A 22,754-nucleotide genomic window follows, 5' to 3' on the forward strand; every position below is an offset into this window, starting at 1 on the left:
AGAAAGAAAGAAAGAGTTTTTTGTTAAATATAGTGCCTGCACAAGAACTGTTCTCGAAGATGCTTGGAACAACCTCTTAGTAAACTTCCTTAGAAAACATGCATGAAATGTAGTTGGTTCTTACAATAACGGTGGTCACATTAAAGTTACTGTTTACTGTATTTCTATCTAAAGCGATATAAGTCTACAGAAGACTTGGAAACTGTGATTCATGCCTTTATTAAAACACAGTTGGTCTTCTGTAATGCTCTGTATACTGGCCTTCATCAAGCTGCCTTATCTCGCTTGCAGAATGCAAAATGCAGCAGCTAGATTTTACCAGGAACCAAAAAGAAGGATTATATTTCATCTTTTTTGGCATCTCTTCACTGGCTTCCTGTTAAGTCCAGAACTGATCCCTTAAAAAAAATCCTTGAAAATCCATATTTTTCTGGCATTGCTGCACAGTACATTATTGACCTTCTCCCCCTGTCTGAATGCTAAGATCTTATAACCAACTTCTTCTAGAGAAAGGGTGATGGAGCCTATTCTGTGGTTGGCCCTAAACTCTTCGTCTTATCATGTTATTTAATGTGACATTATATGATCTTCTGTTATATAGAAATCAAATTTGACTGAATTATATCAGTGTTAATGTATATTCAATTCCTTTGCAACATTTTTGTGCACTAGTGCATGAAGATATTAAGGCACACCACCAGAACTGACCACCAGTACAAGCAAGTTAGATGGCAAAAAACATGACAAGTACAATTCACAGTGTATAGAAATAATATTTATTGATTGATAATGTTATGAATTTGGGTACGTGGCAGTGTTCTATTCTAATTAAACTACACTGCTCTATAGCCAATATGGATATAGTGTGGTGTAATTTCTAGGGCAGCACGGTGTTGCATGTTGTTGTTGCAACACAGCTCCAGGGTACTCGGTTCCACCCAAAAACATGCCAGGAGGTGAACTGCCAACTCTAAATTGCCCCTAGGTAAGAATGTGTTTGTGCATGGTGTGTTGTGATAGATTGGCATTCCTTCCAGAGTGTATTCCTGCCTCCATGTTCCAGGGATGGGCACCGGATCCACCACAACCCTGACCCAGATAAAGCATGAATGCATGTAATAGGTATAACGCCTCCAGACTCTGATATCCATGAAGGCTCCAGCTTGCAGCTTACAGGACCTAAAGGACTTGCTGCTAATGTCTTGGTGACAGATACCACGGCACACCTTTAGAGGTCTTATGGAGTCCATGCCTCGACGAGTTAGAGCTGTTTTGGTGGCACAAGGCAGACCTACACCATATTAGACAGGTGGTTTTAATCTTCTAGCTGATCTTTGAGACTAGTCCACAAACTATATCTGTTTAAACTCTAGTTTAACTATGGTTAAAATATGAGGATTCCTCCCAAAAGATTTGTTGAAATTTTACACTGCATTAGTCATGGCATTCGTTGTAGTGGACATGAAAAGTGTTTAATAAAAACAGAGTCTGTACAAATTTTTTTTGGACTAATTTGTACAATGGGGAAAAGTACACGTCAATGTTTAATGGAAAAAAATCAGGTCTGAAGGAGATAATACACTATGAACATGAGTTGAAGTGAAGATGGAAACAGTACTGTACTATATTTAAAAATAAATATAACTAAATAATTTTCTAGTGTCTACTTTTATATAAGCCATGAAGCACCACTGTGGAGCGTTACATGACAAAGAAATTTATTGCTGAATAAAAAAATGGCACCCCAATACAGGTGGAAATCCCATACCTCTGGTAAAAAGAGTTTATAACCATTTATAGGCAGATAAATTTAATCAAAGTGGCTTACAATTTCCATTTAAAACATATCCTCACGCTATTAAAGTACAAACAGGACAGGATGCAAGAGCAGTATTGAGCTATGACCTTATTAATGTGGAGTTGTTAGTTTAGCAATGAAAACGCTGCTTTATTTTAAAAATAAAATTAAAGATCATTTAAATGGTTAATCAAGAAGTAGGTCCTCAGTTTTTTGTGCTGTGTTTGAAGATGGATAGTGACTCAGTTGTTCCGACAGCCAAGGGAAGTTCATTTCCTCAACCGATTGGCAATGGAATCTTGATGCACATTTTCTTTGTCCTTGGAGAGACGGCAAGTCTGTGAGTAACCAGGTGTGAGCAACCAGACAGCCTGAGTAAAAACAAAACCCTCTGTTAAGTCTAATAGACCAGAGCTGAATACTTTGATGCAACTTTCCAGATGGCTTGTGAGACGCACAATTACTTCACACAAGCAAAATACAATGCACAGAAATAAGGAACATTGATCAGTGAAAAATATCAGCATTGCGCCTCTTGGGAGATGTAATACATAATTCTTGAATATTATTTAATGCTGATTATATAGGCGGTAAAGTCCAGATGTGCAATCTTAATTCAACCACTGTGAGTTATTGCAATGATATATTAATTCCTCCTTATGTTTGTGGAAAGAAAGCGAGCGCAAAGACAACATCTGAGTGGTGAGTGGTGTAATTGTGTACATATCATTCATCCCACTGAATCATTCACCAAGAACTTTCCCAAATCCCTAAACATGAGAAACCCAACCTTCTGGTATGCAGGGGAGAAACACCAGAATTAATACTGTAAATATCATTTGCCTCAGCGTGAAAGAGATGCGTAATATTGATTTAATCTTCGTTTTAGAGGCTGGGTGTCTTTATTTTAATGCTTTTGTAGTTAATCAATTGTAGCATGTCACAGGGAGCATGTGAATCAGATTACAGTCTTATCAGCGACTGGTGAGAGCTTAATGCATTACATTCCTCAGTGACAACTTCAATTGGGTTTTTGTTCAATTTCCCTGCGCAGTCTGGCAGTCAGACTAGCGAACGGTTTAATAACAGATCATGGGGTAGGGAATCAGAAAGTCTCCGCTTTTGTTTTCACTTTATTGGAAAAGTCTAGTTTCTAGCTCTCGATGATTAGTAGATCATGTAAAAACTATTAACATGTCTTTAGTTCCTTCCCCATTTTTTTGATTAATATACAGTTTTTAATTTGATCATTAACATGAAGTATTTTTAATGTATTGTGCACAGAAAAAAAACAAAACAAAACTAGTTTTGGCTTTTCAACCACAGTAATTTCTGATGAGTTTTCCCAGACCACCATGCAAATATAGTCTAAGCTTAATGCATAATTTTTTTTCACCACATTAGACTTTTGGACCCTACAAAACCATATTTGGAACAAGCTGCTTTGATTTATACATATTCTTATATTCTTTCACTGCATAACCTGCGGCTCAAACACAATTTCTGGTTGAGAAGAAGAAACATGGTTATTTTTCTCCATATCTATGCTAAATGAGCCTTACTCATCTGTTATCGTTGAACATAATGAATAACGTGACTCTAATAGGGTCTCGCTCATCCCCATTCATAACTGTCATGGCACACGGCACCTATTAAAAGCCCCCAACTCTGAGCCATGCAAACACCATTAATCTTTGCACACACCTCCACACAGATTCCTCGTTACTTCAACCCTCACACTAAGAAATAAACCTGATCCAGTGACGCCAATCCTTCGCTGACATATTATCCAAGGATGAGAGCTTTGCTCATTCCATGAGGCCTAACCACACTGTTATTCAGGTAACAGCTTTTTTTTTAAAGTGTCACCTTAATGCAAACCCCACATTTTTCACTCACATTAATCCATCAGTTTCAGGAAGAACCTGTTCAGTGTGACTATTTGAATTTGGTTTTGGGAACCAAATGTGGTGCATTTTATTTGAATATCATTGTGAAAGCATTATGTGCCTTTTTAATTCAGTGAGCTAAAACATTTTCCCCTGGTTTCTAAGCTTGACGTTAGTATCCTAAAGTTTATATCTACTATCAAGAACAGTTTTCACTTAATCATCATGATTACAAAGTACTATTTTACTCAGCCGATGCATTTTTATGAGATTAAACCAACCCACTCCTGGATGTTTGAATCAAAATGGGTACAAATGTGTTGAATAAATGACTATAACCACAGCTATAGCAATTCTGTCTGCAAGGTTTGTATTTATGCACTCAGATCCTCATACTTTATCATTTAACACCTTACACAGAGACCTGTATGGTCATATTAACAGATTAAAAACATGCATAACCACTGATAAGCTGAAGCTGTGAGGAAATGATTATTTAGGGTTTTTTTTGTAGCCGTGTCCAGTGTCACTGCTTTATAGCAGTCAGAGGTAAAGCTGTAACTTTAAGGTTACTGACACAGGAGAGGGGTTTGCATTTCACAGTTTCTTGGTAACAGTTTCTTTCTAATTCATTGTAAGTGTATTTTACAGCATTGAATGTAAGAACTTATTAAAAAGTGTGAAAAGATGTTCATGAATAAACAAACAATTGTAAGAACTGACAAATTGTTGTGGTGTAAGAAGAATAAACCACTTTTTTGACATGCTATTAAAGAAAAATCATCAATATTGTGTTCAGTTATTTACATGCTTACTTGAAAGATCAAATGAACCCATAATTATCAATTTGTCAAATCTCTTAACGACACAAGTGCAAGTCCAGTAGTGTATTTCTCTACATATAATTCACTTCTGGTTTCTAAGTAAAAACAATGGAATCTTCTTTTTACAGAATTTTTTGGACCCTGTCCTTTGCTAATATATAAAAGATATTCTAATATAAGAGTGTGTTTGTATTTCAGGTCAAAAAATGGTTGTGACATTTATGAAGCCTGCTAGGCTTCCAAAGTAACTTTCATTTGAGCCGCCCCTTCTTTGTCTTTTGTTCAGAAAGTCTGGGTAAATATTAGATTGCTGGGATAAGGTGAGCCAGGAGCCATAGGCCTGCACAAAGAGAGAAACCACAGCTGTCAGTCTACTGTATTTAATCCGGACCAGACCTCGGGCTGCGTGTCGATAGTGGGGTCCATTTCAATTCTGCTCTACAGGTGCTCTCTATATCAAACAGACCGGAGACACTAAACTGTCAATCACTGTCATTCACAGCTTTATCTCCAGTCTTGCTAAAGACCATGTTCACAGCGGCCAACCTTTGAGATTCTCCCAGGAGCTTCCTGATTGTCTCAGAGGGACATAAGAGAATGTTTATCAGTTCGGTCAACAAAGGAAACCTGCTTTATGTTTGACATGCATGCTTAAACTCAACATACAATATTTTATGTGTTTAGATCATGAGGCTTTTTCTTTGACAAAGGCAGTAAAGTCAACAAGAGCCATTTATATTTCCTTTTGGCTTATTATTGTGTGATTCTCATAAACTATACTATGAATGTACTAGGATTTGATATTTTTAATAGTAACGGGCAAATCCTACATTTGGCCAGGACAAGCAGATTTTGTATCTGGGTTATTAGTTTTTTGTTTGTAGTTGCCCTACAGACAAGCTTTTTTGACTTTTAAAATAAAAGTTTATATTTGGTAAACACCTCATGATGGTGCGATACACTTCAGTGCTATAATTAAACAGAAGCACTTCAATGCTGCACACTTGAATGACGTAACTATAGAAACAGATGGCAATGCTGTAACTATAGAGACACTCTTAAGTGGTGTAACTGTAGAGACACACTTCAATGCTGCAACTATAGCGATACTTCATTGCAATAAATATAAGGACACACTTCTATGATGTAAATATAGTGACATACTTCAGCGCTGTAACAATAAACACACTTCTATAATGCACCTCTAGTGACTTCCTTCAGAGCTGTAACTACAGTGATGTACTTCAGTGTGGCATTTTTCAGTGCTGTACCTGTACCATGTGGTCCTCTACACGAAAGAATTTTTATTACACCAATTAATTAGTAGATTAGATTTTCAGACAGGTCTGTGGAAACACTGATATAATCAAGCAAAAATAAATTGCAGTGCAAAGACTATGTCTAGGTAAATCTACTGCAATCACAGCACAGCTAAATATACAGTATAAGGAGAAACTAATGACAGAATGAGGAGCCTACACCACTTCTCATAGCTGAAATGTTAATCGACGCAGTGCTGACTTTTGTTTAGCATTCTCCAGGATCATATAATCATTCACTTCCTGTCATCCCATGAATTAATGCACTTAACTAACAAGCTTGCCGTATGTTACTGCAATATGTTAGATACCATTTGTCATTAGGATTCCAGGTAACCTAAACATGAACCTGCAGCACTTTAGAGCTTTTACTTTACTGATGATTAGCCTTTACTTTACTGCTAACTGATGATTAGCTTTTACTTTACTGATGATTTAACCTTTGTTAAAATAAATGTGTTTATGATCCTGTTGGATCCCAAGGCTTCTGCTTTTGAATGTATTTCGATTTTTGGCAAGGAGCGCCACGTTCAGGTTCAGCTGCAGAGCATCAACATTAGCTAAGACTCTAAAAAAACACGTGGCAGTGTGTTTATTTTCTTCTTTTCTTTTAAGCCAAGGCATGATCTGACTCGATCAAAATCCAAAATATTTGTACAGGTAAGCTTGATGAGCATGACTCAAAAACACACCCAAATAAATTCTTTGATGGAGATAATTACTTCTCAGCTTAATTTTAATAGATATAACACTACTTGTATAATCATCTTTGTTAAATGACTATTTTGGGTAGCAACACTACTGTTTGATTTGGTTTAGAGCCCATGAATCTTTCTGACAAATTCAAACCACGTCAAAGTCTGGGACTAGTTCAACCGTTCCTTGAAATCACACAATAGAATTGAGCTACAGCAGAACAAAATAACCTGATGAATGAAAACCACAAATATCAAATCTGTAAAAGATTACAGAAACATTCTTCAGTCTTCTGGATTTTGTAAATATTTTATTGTAAGTCAGACACAAATAGTGCAAATAGACAGTTCCAGTTCTGCAATGTTCGTTATCTCAGCTTCTATCCGTATCCTTGAACTGCTGGGGATCGAACTTTCCAATGTCAAGGCCAAACCTGGTGCAGTGGCTAAAACCTAGAAAACTGACTCTGAGCATTTTTGACACTTCACTTTTTAAAAAATAACAATTTTTAAACCCAATCTGTCATTATATGTTATTTATCAGCAGCCCATCATTGAGCTCAGTGAAATTAGAGCTGTATAGTGATGAGACGTGATGAGAACCGTAACACATAACACTTGTTCATGCATGCCTTGATCCATTTTTTCTACATGCTTTACATCCCTTTTGATTTGGAGAAATCTGGACTAAAGACATGGTTTAATCCTGTAGGACTACTGGCCAAGTGCATACAGGATACACAGCACTATATTCCATATCTATATCTTTGATTGTATCTTGGCTTTAAGCCTAAGGAGGATTATATACAGACTCTAATATATATATATAGACTCTTGAGAGCATTAAAGATGTAGTGATGTTGTATGCACACCAGGTTTCATGCACATAGATTAAACTTGAATTCATGACAAATTACTAGTCACTGGGCAATTGGCACTATTTTTATATTTCTCACTGACTGTACTCCTAATTGACTTAATATTGCATTCCTATATTGTAGAAACTTGCTGCCTGGTGACTAGATCATGCTTGAGGGCTGAATAAATGGATAGAAGGTCACTGCTCTTATTTCCTCCAATTCATTAAGCGCTTGATTGCGTGCTAACATACGTGACCGCAGCCTGCACTTAAAATTAACACTGACTGACCTGGCTTTGTTTCAGTCCCAGCGTGATTCCCTCACCTGGCAATAAATCCCACACGTTTAACTGCTGTTTTGTTTGTCAAAGATCATTATCCATGGAACTGAGATCCATGATTTAGATGTAATTAGCTGGAGGACAGAAACTGTGTCAGTATATGTTGCAAGAATTATCTTGCCATATTCAGGAAATAACCAGAGATTTGATGTGTTTTTGAATCCTTGATTCTGAAAGTAATTAAAAGGAATATGTAAAAGCAGAAGTCTGAGAGAAAATGATATTTACATTATAAATGCACTAATTTCTAACATTTTGCTTTTTTTCTGTAGTAATACCTGATTCACAGGGAATCATTCACATGTCGGACATTTACAAAGTGTAATTCATTGATAAATAAAAACTGTAAGCACTGGCAAATCACTGAGGTATAAAAAAATAAAACAATAGGAAGACATTATGTGCTTAAACATGTTGCTTTTTTTTTGGACATTCAAACAAATGTCCTAATTTCAATCTCTAATTAGCTGCAAGAGCAGAGTTCAAGGTGAAACAAATAAAAAAGTCAAAGGAAAACATTCCTTTTTGAGAGAAAATGGTGTCCAGTGTCTCGGCAGTCCTCTAAACAGTAATGTCCTGCATAAATCTCAGGCTCTCAGGGTATTTCAGTGTAGCCTGCATACCATCAGTGCTATAAACCAGCAACATGACCAAACATCAAAACAAAAATATCACATTTAGCAATGTTCTTTTCTGGTGTTTGGACAGAAACAGTGTAAATGATCTCCCTTTAGAAAGACGTCTTATGTACAGACACTTTCAAATCTGTTTTTGTGGTTTGGAAAGCTTCCAAAAGGCCCAAACAAGCAAATTCAGACATGATAGTAAAACTGCAGCAAGGGATTTGGGATGCGAATTAATGCTCAGGAATCAGGAGAGGAAGCCTTGTTTGCTCCTCCTGTGGTGTGTACACTGAGCCAAGCAAGCCTCAAAGCCCAGGAAGGGAGAGGACAGTGAAAACACACGCCTGTCTCGCTCCTCTGCCGTCCAGACAACCTGGCCTGCATTGTGGCTGAGATTGCAATCAGCAAACAAGCGACCGCCGAGTCAATCAGAGACAATAAAGCTTTTCCTCGCTATTACATTTTTGCCTTCGTCTCTAGCTCACTTCAAAGCAAAGCTCACAGAACACACGTAAACGCTTCTGAGAAAAGAGTTTTAAGGAACAATTATGAGGGGTCATATAGCAGCAGTATATCCTTAAGTTTTTTCTCTTCCATTTCCAACATTTTGCCCAAGTAAAAGGTTTAATTGCAGTGCTGTTGACCTGCCATTGACCTGCAATCCCACACAGGATGAAACAAACCCCAATTAAAAGCACTTCAGCTCTGAACTAATGTGGAGTATTGGCTAAGAACCAAATTTGTAGCTTTGGCTCAGAAAATCTGCTTGGTACTCAAAACAGCACTTTGCTGTCTAGGAATTTCCCCACAAACTGTGTTTTATTTTAATGAAGACTATATTAACTTGAATGATGAATCTAGCATGAGCATTGTTTTTAAAAGAAAGATTAATGTTGTTGAATTTCTCCTTAGACAGAGCATGTTTTCATTGTTCTGTATTTTTCTATTAATTTTGGAGAGCTTTTCCCCACAGATCGTTTTCCATACCCTGTCACTAAACACAAGTCAGGTCAAGGAAATACTGCGTATATTTTTAGTCACTCATTCAGGCAGTAAGTCTGGTGGCCTTCCACTCGTGCCCTTTGATCTCTTGACTTTGCTAATGAAAATTCTTTGTGAGCGGCTCAATGAACACAATCCAACCAAGCTGGTAGATCTTATCATCCCGATGAGGTCATCCTTGGCACAGACATTCCATAAAACAATATCTTGCCGACACGAGATCGGAGACAGGAGTCCTGGAAAAGCAAAGCAGGCAAGCATGAAGAAACATAAAGCAAATAGATGTGGAGATAAGAAGCAGGAATAACGAAGGAATAACCGTCGCATGCATGTTTTGACCTGCATTGTAGTGAGCTGGATACGCTCCAGATTCAATTAGGAAGCTGCTGGGACCTCCGGTTCTTAGTCTGAGAGAGAGAAATGACCAGGGTAAAGCAACACAAGGAGCAGGGTACCACTTGGGGTAATTTCATGGGTATTTCCAGAATCTCTGACTCTCCAGCTGTCCTGTCAGAGCACAGTGTGAGGCGTGACTGGCTGATCTGAATCACAGAACTCATTTGGCTCACAAATAGGTGTCAAAAGAAAAGAAACGGTGCTTTGGGACAACCTGCTGGAAAAAAGCTTTTTTGGAACAGAAAGATTTTCTGATATTACAGATAGTTAAAGTGATACCAGCACCTGCTGATGTGTTTCCCATATGGCTATATCCACATAAGCTAGAGTAATAATATCCTTACAGGTATAGGTTAAATGTTGGAAGGGGGTGAGGTGAGGGATTTAATTGCTTTTGGTTTTAAATTTACCAGCCGTGAAATGACAAAACGATGCATACACTCACAATTCACAGATCCTTAGGGTACAGGATTCAGTACTAACTGCATGCATGCTGTAAAAGTACCATTTTGAATTCACCAGGCTGTGAAAACACACGGTGACTGACATAATTCCAGCTACTCAAGCTAGTTGACATGCACATTAACACGCCTAGGTAATATTACGTAAGGTTAGTAAGTCACTAAAAAGCACAAACTAATAAAACTAAAGAATATTTCTGAAATCAAGCATTTTACATTTATTACTGTAGTGTATTATGCATTACGGCTCTTCTTTCTTTCTTTCTTTCTTTTTTTAAAATGATCTTCATGTCTTGCGATTGCGCTATGATGCGTAAGTGTAAGTGAGCTCTTTTCAGATAAATGCAGGTACTGCAGAGATAGGGGAAAGTGTTTGTTATGGGTTGCTAGGGAATTTAACGTATCTCTTGTAGACTGCACATGACCTTGAACACGCAGTAAAAGGAAAAGTTTATACAGTAAAAAAAAGAAGTTAGAGACTTTGTGCTTTAATAAAACCCATATACTTCCCCATTTCTTTTCCAAAATAAAACGTTCGTCACATCTATTAGTCACTTTCCATTCACTGAACTTTAGTAACTGCTTTAACCTGCTTTATCCAGAGCTTTTTTCATGCCATGTATAAAACTGTAAGTATGCACACATTTGATAGAGCATCACTTCTAATGTGTGTTAATATCACGAGGTATCATTCTAGAATAATTTGCTTACAGAAGGTAATATTATATAACATGTTTGAGTACACATCTGGGTATGCTTAATATAATCTATTTATGGTAGATATAATTGTTTACTTTTTGCAGTATATGGGAAGTTCTAATATCAGATGTTTATTTTAGGTCAAGTGACTCAAGAGAGCAAGAAGGGGACTAAGAAGGAGAGGTTGTTTTGAACTGCTGTTGCTGCAGTGGCTTTAGCATTTGGGTCTCCATCATTGAACATGTGATGGCTTCAGCAAGAAGGAAATTATATTCAAACTATAATGAATTCAGGAATTGATGCTCACACTTGTAAGTTGCTCAAAAGATCCTGGTTACACAAATTGCACTTGACTGTATATTGTAGGAAATGATTTGAAATAATTGTTTTCCTTTCCAAGGTGGCTTGATCATTAGCTATAATTATACATTGCAATTTTAAACTTTTATCATTTTTATTTTGAATTTTATATTCTTGTAAAGCTGTTTTGCAACAATGTTCAGTATTAAAAATGCTAAACACACACAATTCAAATGAATTGAATGTTATCAGTTATCATTGTGAGTATTTATACTAATATCCTGTAAACAGAATATAGGAACTGATCTGAGATCTGTGGCCATTTGTCGGAGCTCTTTCATGACCCCAGGTTGTGGACTACCCTGACCAACCCCTGAGAGAACAAAGTTAAAGACCTCACATTCATTCTCTGATGACCCCGAGCCACTTTTAAAGTGACACCATAAAACATCCATGGTGGTTGTCACTTTTAGCTACCATGCTGGCTTAACAATAGACCCAAACATGCAAAAGAAAAAAAAAAACATAAATAACTATGTGGCACCAGCACTTAAATGTCAACTGGAACTTCAGCTGCAACTTTATGAGCTGCAACTGGACCTGAAAACCCCTGCAAGGTTTCCGTAATCCTTCCAACAAATAAATCTTGAATGACAATGACTAAATTGAAAGAGCCAAGCAGATAGACTACAAGCTCCCTCTCTCTAACCCTGAGAAACCACGTTAGGCCTAACACTGGCAAACAGCACTATTATTTACAGGTCTATCATGCTGAGTGACTAATACCCGTAACCCAGAATCCGCTTGTCCCTTCTTCTGTTTACGCTACTCCAGAAGTCTTTAGATGAGGAGAGTGCAGAGATTTTGGTAATCTCCTTTTAATCTGCCAGGTTTTATTCTTCTGTTTGTTCCGTTACTATCAGTGAATAAGATGCTGATGGATATGATCTCCTTCCCTCTGTGTGAGAGCCCCACTCCCTAGGTTTGGAGCCACTATGAGAGTTTATCTTCCTCCAGAACTCAAAGCAATGTTTGGGACATGGTCTTTAAGGACATTGTGCAGATTAAAATTCCAGGACCACCCCATTATGATACCCAAGAAAGATAGCCAGTCTCATTTTCTCAAGACATTTTGAGGATAGGATTTAAATGAAGGAACCCATAATAGAGTTTAATAAATTAGCACTTTTCAGATAACCTTAAAAAACCCAGAATATCTGTTTACTGTACATCATCACTACTTAGAAAGTACACTACTTAGTTGTTGGAATGTCTGGCTTGGTATACTGGTACAATTTAGTTCTTTAAATACTTGTAAGTTCTAATATTTTTTTTGATAACCTTCTTGTAAGACTGCCCAGGACATTACTTCCCCCTGTCTAAAGAGGTTCTCCATGCTCCATGCAGTTCAGATCTACTTTGTATAAATCTATTGCTTTGTCAACTCTTTCCATTCCTAGCAATGGTTCTGAGTGTTGTTTCATGCTGATTGTTTATGCTAGGTTTCAGTTGCCTTTTTTTACTTTTCCTAGAGTTATTATTAAAAATGGGAACTGCGACAACTATTTTTAGAGGCCTATTGGGGTAGGGATCATGCTGCCCCATGCTTGGAAGACAATTACCAAGTATATAGCAAATAATCAGAATGAAATCTAATACATTTCTGTAGACAGTGTTTACATGGGGAATGAGAGAATGACGATATACGAGAAATATAGATTATTCAAATCGTTTGTTTGTTTCTTCATTCATGTTCTGCGCTGCTTATCCTTCACAGGGCTGGAGGGGATGCCTTGGATGGGGTGCTAACCACAGAACACACTCACACACATTTTACAAATGCAAATCAGCATACATGTCCTTGGACTGGGGAAGAAAACATGAGGACCCAGAAAAAAACCCTGTAGCACAGGAAGATCGTACAAACTCTGCACAAACAGGCAGGAGGTGGGAATTGGAGCCACTGTGCCTATTGCAAGCAGATGAAGTAAGTAAAAAGATGACATATAAAGAGAAACAATACACATAAAGCATATTTCATGTCTGGATTATCATACTCTAAGTAGTCAGTTTTATTTTCACAAGGATAGGTTACTGACATGCTAATAAAATGACAACAGAGTATGTTTTTTAAACATAAGTTTGAGTATCTACATGTATTGACCATAATTGTGTGTCATTTTTGACTTTGTTACTGGAGCTGCCTGGATTCTTATTTTAAGGCAGTTTTCACAGTTGTACCATTTTTTAAAAAAGGAACTGTGTGTGTTGTTTGTGCAAAACAATGCCTTTCAACCACACTTTGTTGAAGTATAGCTTTAACCCGGAATGAATACATGTTTATCCATCATACTTGTGAAAGCGTTCTATCATAAAATAAGCACAGTTCATAAATATGTAAGTATATAAAGTATGTGAAAAATACCAGATAGTCCTTTGCTCTTTGGTTGAGTCTCTCTAATATAGAAACACTGTTGTTGGGTTCTATATAGCCTTAAGTGTTGTAAATATAACCCTTTTGAAAAGATTTTTTGTATGGTTGGAGAAGAATAATAACATAATATGTCACCAAGTATAATCAAAAACACCCCTGAATTATAGCTAACATTCCGTCTTTTAACCTCAGTCATTTTTTCCTTCAAATCTACATATGGGTGACAAATTAAAAACTGGTGGTTGTTTTGTGCTATAGAGAGCATTAAGCTTTTGTGCCTTGAGTCCATTTGGATTTTAGAGAAAAGGGTCATTGCTTTATTTCACGTTAATCATAAAAGCACTGGAAACACTACATTAACACTACATGAATAACCCTGCATGAATACCTGAATTAATATTTACTTACATATGATGAATTAAGGCGTATACTAATCACCAACTATTGAAGAGCTAACTTTATAACACGAGTCTTATGATTTTATGCGTGAATAACAAACACCTTATGTACACTATATTGCCAAAAGTATTCGCTCACCTGCCTTGACTCGCATATGAACTTAAGTGACATCCCATTCCTAATCCATAGGGTTCAATATGACGTCGGTCCACCCTTTGCAGCTATAACAGCTTCAACTCTTCTGGGAAGGCTGGACAAGAAGGCCTGACTCTCAGTCTCCGCTCTAATTCATCCCAAAGGTGTTCTATGGGGTTGAGGTCAGGTTGTGTGCAGGCCAGTCAAGTTCATCCACACCAGACTCTGTCATCCATGTCTTTATGGACCTTGCTTTGTGCACTGGTGCACAGTCATGTTGGAAGAGGAAGGGGCCAGCTCCAAACTGTTCCCACAAAGTTGGGAGCATGGAATTGTCCAAAATGTCTTGGTATGCTGAAGCATTCAGAGTTCCTTTCACTGGAACTAAAGGGCCAAGCCCAGCTCCTGAAAAACAACCCCACACCATAATCCCCCCTCCACCAAACTTTACACTTGGCACAATGCAGTCAGACAAGTACCGTTCTCCTGGCAACCGCCAAACCCAGACTCGTCCATCAGATTGCCAGATGGAGAAGCGCGATTCGTCACTCCAGAGAACACGTCTCCACTGCTCTAGAGTCCAGTGGCGGCGTGCTTTACACCACTGCATCCGACGCTTTGCATTGCACTTGGTGATGTATGGCTTGGATGCAGCTGCTCGGCCATGGAAACCCATTCCATGAAGCTCTCTGCGCACTGTTCTTGAGCTAATCTGAAGGCCACATGAAGTTTGGAGGTCTGTAGCGATTGACCCTGCAGAAAGTTGGTGACCTCTTCACACTATGCGCCTCAGCATCCGCTGACCCCGCTCCGTCAGTTTACGTGGCCTACCACTTCGTGGCTGAGTTGCTGTCGTTCCCAAACACTTCCACGTTCTTATAATACAGCTGACAGTTGACTGTGGAATATTTAGGAGCGAGAAAATTTCACGACTGGATTTGTTGCACAGGTGGCATCCTATCACAGTTCCACGCTGGAATTCACTGAGCTCCTGAGAGCGACCCATTCTTTCACAAATGTTTATAAAAACAGTCTGCATGCCTAGGTGCTTGATTTTATACACCTGTGGCCATGGAAGTGATTGGAACACCTGATTCTAATTATTTGGATGGGTGAGAGAATACTTTTGGCAATATAGTGTATGTGTTAGTGCATTTAAGTTTATGTTTTAATTAACCTATAGGGGTAAACTAAATCAATCCTCCTTTTTCGAAGACAAAAACAAGAAAACAATTTTAAATAAATCTGGTTTTAAATGTTATAGATAGATAATAGAGTCTGCTAAATGAGTGAATGTTACTCTATTAATTTCCCCCTTGAGGGGAAAATCTTCACATATCCCATCCTTGGAGGGTTGGGGTCAGAGCACAGATTCAAGCATGATGCAGCAAGGGGTGGAGTTTGGGGGCCTTGCTCAAGGGCCCAATGATGGCAGCTTGGCTGTGCTGGGGCTTGATCCCTGGCTTTCACCCCAGAGCCTTAACCACTTGAACTACCCTCACCTAATGAGCTTGCAAGACTCATGTCATTGTTATAGTTAGCTCTTCATTAGTTGCTAATTAGTACATGCTAGTTGCAAATTAGTACATGATTAGTCATATACTATTCTTGTAAAGTGTTACCAAACATTTCTATCCTGAAGGGCCTGGTCACTCCCAGGATGAATCCCATCCCCATCTACAGACACGTGGGATCACTGAAAAGTTAGATGAGTATGAAAATGACTTCACATGCTATGGCCTTCACAATCACAAGATCTCAACCCAATTGAACACATATGGAAGATTTTGGAGCAACAGTGCTCAGTGTTCCCTAACACCAGCATCAAAGCAACAATTGAGGGAATATATCATTTGGATATATGGTGTTCATTCATCCAGTAGATGTAGAAACTTTTAGAACCTATGCCAAGCGTATGGAAGCTATTCTGCCAGTTTGCTGTGGCATGGCACCTTAGTATAGTTTTTTTTTCTCTTTAATTTGTCACAATTTTGTATATGTCCAGAGGTACAGATGTTAAGAACAAGAACATATGAGGCACCAATAACTACTTTCTGTATATAAATAAAACACGGATTTCACTGTTTAATAAAAAACACTAACCGCTGACTTTAGGCTAGTGGATATTTGTGCCGGATGCCTGTTTTTTTTGTTCACAAAGGCTTACAACATTTGTACTGATGCCAGTCCTTATTCAAACCCATGGGTGCGACCCATCTGCCCTTTGTGGCCAATGCCATATCTGAAGGGGCATTGGGTGTTTCAAAAGCGGAGGTGAAAGATCAAACGCTGAGAGCAATGGGAGTGAACAATACTATACAACTCCCACATTTTCTCACACATTCAACTATGTCACGCAATGGCTCAAGTTGCCAGATTCCTGCCTCATTGTCCCTAGTGATCCATTCAGTCTGGAGACCTATCACATAAATAAACACATAAGCTCTATCCAGATCAACATTTATAAAGAATATGAAAATAAATGTATGCTTTTATGCTGTTTTTTTTTTCCTTGCAAAGTTGTTCCTCTGTAAACCAATCATTTGCATCTGTTAACCATAACATTCTGATAGAGCTCTTTTAATCATTCACTTCTGAAGCCGCATACTCCTTGTTATATAGTACGGTTGTCAAAAAATGTGAAATAATAATGTCATGGCTCCACTGGGAGAGCTTCTTTTTTTGTTAGATGATGTGCTGACAGAAAAGTGGATAACATATTCAGTGTTAATCATGGGCCTTCAGAAAGATGATACATCCTGGCAGAGATAATGCTGATTTGCAGCTCTTGAAAAAGCTATTTTCAGGATTTTTTTATTTTTAGGAAAAGCTCACACATATTAGATGTGTTTGATTTTGCTACCTGTCATAATAGTGGAATTCTTTTCAGTTTTGAATGCAAATGCATTTTATATTGTGTTGTTGTTCAAGATAAATGAATCAAAAGCACATCAACAGCAAGTGAAAGAATAATGATTTAAATCCAACAATGATAAATCCATGATTAAGTTTGGGTTAGGAGCAATTGAGAGCTTCAAGAAATGTCATCTAGGGTCATTGTGCCATATACAGAGGTGAAACAAACACTAATCCAAAAGTAATACAGCTTGATTGTTTTGTCTCGGTATTCCATTGTGTCTTTCATTAGGTACAGATAAATTCAAACAACATGGTTTCACTGGGACAGATTTATTTCATGGCCAGATGTTAGATGAGAGGAGAGTGGAAAGTACATCTTCAGTTTGCCTCATGGGGCTTTAGGAACGATGATTTACCCTGACAGTGATGTATATAATATGAGGCCATGGATATTTTTAAAAGTCTCCCCCTATACATTTTTTTTTCTGCTGGATGTATCTTATGCTGAACTTATGTGAAAAGGACAAACTCTTTCATTAATTTTTTGACATATTCATCGTTTCTCAGGGAGAGGATAAATGGAGATGGTGGCGAGTGGTCCGACTGTGCTGCTTGACATGGGGTGTAATTTACTCACCACTTAACAGTGGGGGAACCACTTCAAGCTCTGGAAGCTTTGCGATGACTTTTATCTTAGAAAATTTGTAGTTTCAACTGACCTCCATGTCAAGCAGTACAATTTAGCACGGCCAATATATTTTCATGGCTACCTTGACATTTAAAACATGTTGAATAAAATGAACCAGGCTTCGTTCACGTCATGTATGTTGCTAATAATATAGTATGAGCTAATCCTCAGTACCTTAATCTCAATGATTTGCTGATGTGCTTTGTGAAGAGCTGTCTTTTATTTTTCACTAAGATAGCTAGCTAATCTTCCATGTGCTAGCTAACTTTACTAAGCCTTTAACTGCATTTGTCATTCACATCACCCATTCTCTTACATCTAAAGAACATCCTAAAACCAAAATCTTAACTAAAATGTTATAGCGATATACCAATTATTCTTGTAGCCATCATATTTTATTGAATTCTTGGTGAGTTAGCACTAAGCTAAGCAAGGCTGCTATTAGTTTAAATTTCATGGCTGTTTGTATGTCCTGTGATATCAGGAGGTAGCTATTTATTTTAGAATCTCTGTTAGCTTGTTGAGTTGCTGCAACAAGCTTTGTTAGCTTTGATTTTGAAGTAGCTAGCACAGTTACCTCCCTTACAAGAACAGCTAGCTGTTTTAGTTAGCAATAGATTCTTTATAAATGTTGCTGCCGGGCTTAACTAAGCAGAAATTGGTAAAGCCCATTTTACAGCAGGTGTGGTTGTCATGCAGGTAACTTTTTTTTTTTAGTTCCTTGTGTATATTTTGTTAGTAGTTTCTATTCTGAGGTCCTCTCATTGGACTGAAAGAATTCATTTGACTGAATAGAGCAGTGATGTATGTTTATACTCTATTATACTGCTGTCATTTAGCATTACAAACGACCCATGGAAATCATGATGTGAAGCCAGAGATGTCACCATCTACATGCCTTAGCATGTCACATTTTTCACCTCTTTTACAGTAATACAGGATACAGACACAAACTACACTTCAGCTCAATCAGCAATACAGACAAACATGAATCTTTTTTTCTTTTTTCCTGCAAAAGTCAATTCACTGATGAAGAAAAGCTGCAGGTCATGAAAGAAAAATTTTTGTACAGTATGTAGGTCATCCTAATAGCTCAGTGTTGGATATTTTCTTTTCATGTCAATAATAAAAGTGTAAATGAAAAAGTGTAAAAGCGTATACTAAATTGATGCACAGATCTACAAATAAATCTCATAAACCTATCTTCTATATTTATTTGCAAATAAATATCTTTCACTGTAGCTGTAGACAGCTTATAATGACATTTAACTTGGTATGGACTGCAGAGCAGACATGCACTTATGCTAATTTTGTAACAATTCTATGAAGTAAGCTTGTAATACTAACAGCCTGGTTCTTAATAAATTGATTTTTAAAAATATTTTAAATAATTGATCAGTTTGATCAATAAGTGTATATTATTTATCTTCTTATCTTCTTCTAACATATGTTAGGTCTTCCAGCTGATCTTTATTCAATGATCACAACAGTTTAAAATGGAACTCATTTGGCTGCCAGCTTTATTCACTTCCTGTGAATGTGAAACTTGAAAAGTTCCAAAATTTATTCTTTTCTTGAGGCATTACATTCTTTTGCAGAAGTATCTGGTAAACGTATCTGGTGACATTGGATGTTTAGCAATGTATTGCACCATATTTGTTCTTCGGAGCACTAAATATAGGATGGAGTGAAAGCAGGGTGCCCGAGGGAGTGTGTCTTGGAAGACTGACAGGAGGGACATAGAAAAACACAACCAAAGGGTCTGTCACAAATCTCCAGTTTTTCCAGGTGTTTTCCTCAGGCATGTGATGCACGTGCTTTGATCACACTGCTTCAACGTATATATTTTCACCCTTTGAAATATATGAACTGCTTCATTTTTAATTATCAAAATCTCAGCATATTACAACCTGGAACTAAAATAGTCTAAATGAGGATTACACACCCACCAGCCACAATAATAGGAACACCTGTATCCCTGTTCATTCATACAATTCTCCAATAAGCAATTCACCAAACATGGATACATGGCGTAAGGAAGAGAAAAAGACAAGCTTGTGTCAGATTCCTGTTCTTGGCTGAAAGGAGTGGTACCTGATGTGGTATTTTGCTGTTGGAGCCCATCCACCTCAGTGCTGTCCATTCTGAGAAGCTTTTTTGCTCACCACAGCTATACAGATTGCTGACTGCCAGTTAGCTTTAACTAATCTGGCCTTTCTCCTCTGACCTTTTTCATCTGCAAGGCATTTCAGCACACAGAACTACAGCATACTGCATCATTATAAGCAAGACTGTTGTGTGTGAAAATCCCAGGAGATCAGCAGATTCCGAAATACTCAAACCAAGCCAATCTGGTACCAACAACCATGCCATGATGTGAACTGAAGGTCTTGAATATGAATAATTTTATGCACTGATCTTCTACCACATGATTGGTGTAGTGTATAACTGCATGATTTAAGGCAATTAAAGCAATGATTGCATATCATGGATTGTCTATTTTCTGTAGATTCATGATATAGAATACCAAGTAAGTCCATTGCAATTCCAACACTACAAAATGAAAAAGAAAATATTTTTATAATAATATAGATTTATTCACATTGCTTAAAGTTCTGGGAAAATTATTATCACTATGATCTTATTTTCACATTCATCAAAGCCTTATTTATTCAGGCCTGTTTTCTTTCCAGTTCAGTGTTCAATAATAAATTCTTTTCTACATTTTAGATTTCCTGCTTAAACAGTTCCATATTCGCATCATTACAGAGGTCATTGCCGGACAATCCATAATGTGGCAGGAAGTTTTAGTGACGATGTTGAGACCGAACTCAACAGGAATCTCGTCTACACAGCATGCTAAGTCTGTCACAAGAAACAAAACCAGCTCCTTGTACTGTTTCTGCTTAATGCAGTCACACCATTGTGCCTCATTCACTTAAGCACAATAAACTGGTATTGTAGGCGCACTTGGGAGCTGAGATCTTTCTGCTGATAATAACTTGACTTCCACCAGGCAGGAAGAGCATTCATGAGTATGTTAAGAACACAAATCAAATTGTCACCCTGATGAAAGGCCACTGGTTATTTAAATAAGTTTAATGTTGCAAACAAAGCCAGACACTCTTTCTCTGGAACAGACCAAAATTACTGCAAGATTGTTTGAGATCTGAATGATGTCATTTAACACAAAATTGAGAAGATTTTTTACTTTTTCCTCTGTTTGAATCTGTAGCCCTTTATTTGCAGTTCAGTCCATTGTCGCATTGTTTTCTTATTCTTTTCTTATTCTATACACTAGACATCCATTGTAACTCCTTGGTAGTTAAATGATTACTGTTTGTTCTCATGATGCTGCTGAAACTCTGTTGAACTTTCCATTTTATACTATGTCCAATATATACATGTCAGTATACATTCCAATAATCAAGGCATTTAACATATGTGCAATACTGTATATTTTTTTACAGTGTACTCGTCATGTATTCTTAATCCTTCTTGATTACAATTCCTTCATAGTTTTATGTTTCAATGCTCTTGTTGCTGTCTGAGAGTTGCCAAAGGAAATTTCTTTGTATTGTATACAATGACAATACAGTACCTTTCCTTATCTATATATATGTATGTAAAGGCCATTTCTTGGACCACTATGTGATGTCTCTAATTTCTGTGTCATTTTTCGGTTGAATAAATAAGGCACTTTTGTACCTTGGTTTAAAGCCATATATTGATTTACTAAACCTACACTTTGAAGGCAATATGGTATTCTGGATGATAATCATAATAAATGATGAGAGAGCTTGGAAAAGTAGTTGTAATACGCCATCTGGTGCTCTTTTTGCATAGTTACACTTTTTACAGTTATCTATGGGCAAGGAGTTAAAGACAAAGAAGAAAACAACTTGAGATACTACAAGAAATTAATAAGAAGGTGTGTTAAGGGGAAGTCATTAATGGTTCAGCTGTAGATTTCTAAGAAAGGATTTATCACTGCCGTTGCAAAACAAGTGTCAAAATGGTTTTAATAGTTTCAGATTAATAGTTTATCAATTTGTTGGTCTTATATGTACTTATTCTGCTTTATGAGTCTATAATTAATTCAAATAAAATATCTCACTGAATTTCCAAGCAACACCTTTTAAACACAGTAAAACAAACCCAACATTAGAAAACAGAAAAATAGGATTCACTTACCCCTGGTGCAAAAGATTGTATACCTGTGTATCATCGCAGGCCTGAAATGTGTGACCTTAAATAGAACACCAGTATTTGTATGTTTTCAGGGTTTCTTAGTAAGTGTGCTGATGTGATTTGACCTAGGCTTTGACATTTAGTCTCAGCTCATGACCAGACAACATGCCCCCAGAACACAGTGCACGGTGAAAAAACAGTGATACCAGGAGACACACAGGTGTTTAGTGTCATATATTCTTACACCACTATCTAGCCACCAGATGAAAGGTCAGAAACCTTGGCAGATTTCATTCTTAGGAACTTTTGGACTCCCTGTGAACTCAGAGTCCTTGGAAGCAGCTTCATCTTTACCTCTTTATGACCCTGCTGCCTTAATTAAGCCAAATCTTAGATTTATTCAAAATCTTAGCATTGAAGTTTAGTACTGAGCTTAATCCAAACAGCTAAGGATTTTTTTGGTTAAAAAATAAAAGTCACTCTGGACAGTGACTGTCATCAACATGGTTACACTGGAAAGTGTTTCATAATCAAAGTGTCAGGTACCAGCTGGATCACATGCTTGTTTATATTTACATGGATGAAGAAGGAGGGAGTGTGCTGGCTGGCTGTATCAGAATTACGTAATACATGAATTCTAATGAAGGAAATCATAGAACAAGGATGAGTCATTTAAAAGCGTAAACATAATCTCTCAATACTTAAGAACTAAGTAATCACTACTGATCTATACAGGGTAAAATTCTGCATTAAAAACTGAGTTGAATTAAAATATGCTCTGCAATCACAGCTATCTGGGATCTGGAACTACCTAACAAAACAAAAACAAAAGTGTGACCTAT

At 37.4% G+C, this 22,754-nt stretch overlaps 1 long non-coding RNA gene across 1 annotated transcript in view; it reads right to left on the minus strand.

Annotated features, from left to right (window-relative positions):
• Nucleotides 1-6,740: 6,740 nt before the first annotated feature.
• Nucleotides 6,741-22,754, minus strand: part of LOC131362117 (uncharacterized) — a 32,097-nt gene continuing 16,083 nt past the window's right edge. Inside the window, exons 3-4 of the long non-coding RNA XR_009206129.1 lie at nucleotides 9,690-9,757; nucleotides 6,741-9,586 (exon numbers count right to left, since the gene is read on the minus strand). This is a non-coding gene — a long non-coding RNA (uncharacterized LOC131362117). The remainder of the gene's footprint in view (nucleotides 9,587-9,689; nucleotides 9,758-22,754) is intronic.

Source organism: Hemibagrus wyckioides, linkage group LG11 (genome assembly GCF_019097595.1).
Source record: "Hemibagrus wyckioides isolate EC202008001 linkage group LG11, SWU_Hwy_1.0, whole genome shotgun sequence".
Classification (NCBI taxonomy): Eukaryota; Metazoa; Chordata; class Actinopteri; order Siluriformes; family Bagridae; genus Hemibagrus; species Hemibagrus wyckioides.